Raw genomic sequence first — 4,055 nt, forward strand, 5'->3', positions numbered from 1 at the left:
TTTTAATAATGTGTGTGCTACAGCAGAGAAGATATCCTAATATGAAAATAATGGCAAACACAGGAAGTAACCAAAGACGAATCCCTGATTATCCGTCTCTCAAGGGACTGCAAACTCACAACAGAACAAATCCCATTGTAACCTACGTATATTCTGATAAGGTAGTGTAAAAGTGCAGCAAAAACAGTGACATCCTTCACTGGGAGCTTATCAGTTTACATACTGTTCACGTGAATTGAATGCATTTTACTGAACAGTGTTTATACAGAAACGTTATTCCTTTGTTTTAGGTTTGCAGGCCCAAAATCAATATTGTAAGATTGAATAATTACTGAGTTGTCTTTTTGCTACTTCTAGTGTATGACTTTATTTTTATGCTCAAACACGATGATGATCTCTTTTGTTCTGTTCTGCTACAGCATGTCATTTGCAGGTTACTTGTCATCTGCTGGTGTAATTTCCATGTACATGTCCCCCTTCAGCCCAATCGAATGGACTATAGTTATACTATTATTAATGGTATTAGTCGTTTTAACTCCTACCTGCATGTCGGCTTGGAGTCTGACAAACTGAGCCACTACACCCCCCTGTCCACCTCATCCATCATACCATAAGTGCTCTGTATTTTACACTTACTGAACTAAACAGAGCTTATAAATCTAAATCGTGTGAGGTAGGATGCAGATCATCTTCAAAATTCACAAATCAATTGCACAAAATACTTAAGCTTGAGCCTTGCCGTTCTTTATTCAAACTAAATCTGGTTTGCGCAGGCAGTCTTGTGAGCGATACTAGAGTGAAGCCCTAACTTTGATTGTCCCACATCGCCCGGTCCCTGCTTCAGCCTGTAATTTGCAGCTAACTTATCAACTACTGGTGTCATTTCTGTGTAAATGTCCATTCTCCCGACAAATCAAATGGAGAAGATCTTTTTTAACAGTTATGATGAATCCCCCTTTGCTTCTTCCTTCATGTTTGATCTCTTTTACCTCCGCAATATGACAACGATTACTGTCGACATATTGTAGTTGATTCAGGACGATTTGACCAATGATTGGGGATGCAGAAGCTGTCAATCAATCAAGGGTGGCGGGTTTACAGAGGGTTTATGGATACAATATATATTTGCCACAGGACAGGACTGTGCTGATTATTGTACTGCTGCTTCCTATCTGAGGAATATCACCTCTGATTATGAAATGGTTTATTGGGATTCTATCTCAATGATTTATGAGGTAATTACTCACCCTTTAACCATTCACTGTATATGTTCCCGCTATCTTGCCCCTTAAATAAACTGTGCAGTTATACACAACACGGATACATTATATGTTGTGCATTTTACGACTGGAAGTAATTTGGTTCCAGGCAACCTGAAGCTGCCAACGTATTTTTTTGTAGTTCTCAAGCGACACTTCTCTCTCACTTTCCCATCCTCTTAAGTAAAATTCTCCCGGCCAATTTCCAAGCAAAGTAGAGATAATTCACTGCGGAGAAGCGCTCCTTCATGCTCGGCTATGCGACAGAGTGCAGGTCTAATTTTCTCTCGATGACATCTCTCCAAATGAGGTTCTTATGCCTTATCATTTATTCCTGGAGCTGTGCATTAGTTGAATAGTTACACTATTCATATGCCAAGTTTTTGAACTGTGTCAAAGTAGGTACAGTAGTTTCTGATCATTGAAGTGGCTACAGCAAATGCACAAAAACTAAGTCGGACGACTCTACAGAAAAAAAATTGCGTCCTGCCCGGGTTGTACCTGTGAAGCATTTGAATCTCCAGAGTGAAAAATGTGTGAAATCCAAACACACCCATGGGCCACTGAGAGTCACTTCCTCAACACATTCCACCACGGACTAGCGTGAGCGCGGTCGCAGAGGTTGTCCCAGCAGCAGTTCATTGCCACCACAATTACCTGTCGGGTATTGTTTGCTGTCTCTCCTTGGGACTTCATGATGGGCCATTTCTCCCCTCCCTACACCCTTAAACGAGTTTGGCTGGGGTTTGATTCCCCCCATGGATCCACTGGCAGGGAGGCTGACAGGGCGGCCATTGTGATGAATAGCCCTTTAAGAACAAGGAAGTCCAGCGCCACCATTGTTTTTCTTCAACCCTTTTCACCCCCCCCCCAGCCCCCAAGCTCTTTTATATTTGTCGTCATCCTCCTATGTGTGTGTGCGTGTGTGTGTGTGTGTGTGTGTGTGTGTGTGTGTGTGTGTGTGTGTGTGTCTCTCTCTCCCTCTCTCTCTCCCTCTCTCTCTCCCTCTATCTCTCCCTCATCCCTTTCTCTCTCTCTCTCTCACTCTCACTCTCGCTCCCTCCCTCTCTCTCTCTCTCTCTCTCTCTCTCTCTCTCTCTCTCGCTCTCTCATTCTCGCTCCCCCCCTCTCTCTCTCTCTCTCTCTCTCTCTCTCTCTCTCTCTCTCTCTCTCTCTCTCTCTCTCGCTCCCTCTCTCTCTCTCTCTCTCTCTCTCTCTCTCTCTCTCTCTCTCTCTCTCTCTCTCTCTCTCTCGCTCTCTCATTCTCGCTCCCTCTCTCTCTCTCTCTCTCTCTCTCTCTCTCGCTCCCTCTCTCTCTCTCTCTCTCGCTCCCTCTCTCTCTCTCTCTCTCTCTCTCTCTCTCTCGCTCTCTCGCTCTCTCGCTCCCTCTCTCTCTCTCTCTCTCTCTCACTCTCGCTCTCGCTCTCGCTCTCGCTCTCTCTCTCTCTCTCTCTCTCTCACGCTACTGTCCCAGGTGATGGATAGGTTTTCTGTCGCCAAGCGTCACCGCCATTAACCGTAGCTAGGAGGGAGGGATGGATGGAGGGAGGGAGGTTGGGATGGATGATGGGAGGCAGGGATGGATTTAAGGAGGAAGGAATGCAGTCAGGGATGGATGGAGAGAGGGGAGAATGAAGGGGGGTATGGGATAGGAGGGAGGAGGGACAGAGAGAGTAAAGGAAGGAGTGATGGAGAAGGGATGGGTGATAAAGACTTAAGGAAGGATGGAAGAGAGTTGGATGGAGGGAAGGAGGGAGGGAGGGAGGGAGAGAATGATGGAAGAGGGAGGGAGGGAGTTAATGACCGAGGTAATGGTAGAGAGGAGGGAGGGCATGAGGGATGGACAAGAGAGTGAGGCATGGAGGGAGGGATGGAAGAAGCATTGAGGGAGGGAGGTGGGGGTTCCCATGCTGGCATCGAGGCCCGTGTTGGGAGGCCGGGGTGGCAGGAGGGGCAGCAGGCGTTTCCGGGCAGTGGTCCCTGGGGAAGTGCAACACGAGAGCCGTAATGGAGGTCTCTGCGAGGACAGCTATCGACGTACCCCGGGATTGTATGACATGGAAGGGACGACGCAATCACACCCAAGTGCTACGTTGCACCGTGCCTTGTAAGCTACACGCCAGTTTACACACACGTGATGGACATCGTTGGCGCCTTGTTCGTGGCCACGGCTATGTGTGTGCGTATGTGTGTGTGTTTCTGTTTCTGTGTGTGTTTGTGTGTGTGTGGTAGCTGGGGCTATTCTTACCATTTCTCCGAAGTAAGATACACTGTAGTCTTCTTTTGTTTTCAAAAAGCATCAACACATATTGAATTCAAAGTATACTTTGTCCAGGATCCTTTCAGCACCCATTACGCATGGATGGATGCAAAATGGATGCAACCGGAAAACCCAACTCATAGTTTATCAGCCCCAGAGAATGCATCATTAACATGGATTCATGATGGTAAGACACGATCTGTATCCCAATTTAAATTGTAATAGTGGCATAATGGGAGTCAATATCAAATTTGAACAACGTGTATGAATCCCCATTCACTATTTTAGGTATTCAGGAGATGCTTTTATCCAACGCGACTCACAAAGGCACATCGTTAATGATCAGGTAGAGGCACTACACCATCTGGGCCACCACACCACCATGTCCACCTGATCAATTAGACCTCAAATGTAAGTGTCCTGTATTTTAAAGTTATGTCAACAACAATGAGCTCTAAAACACAAATCTTTTATGCGTGATGAAGGATAGAAATCATGGGCCAGACATGGCTTAACAAGTAAGTTGCTTAAAATAA

This window comes from Gadus morhua, chromosome 20, assembly GCF_902167405.1.
Source record: "Gadus morhua chromosome 20, gadMor3.0, whole genome shotgun sequence".
In the NCBI taxonomy this organism is placed as follows: domain Eukaryota; kingdom Metazoa; phylum Chordata; class Actinopteri; order Gadiformes; family Gadidae; genus Gadus; species Gadus morhua.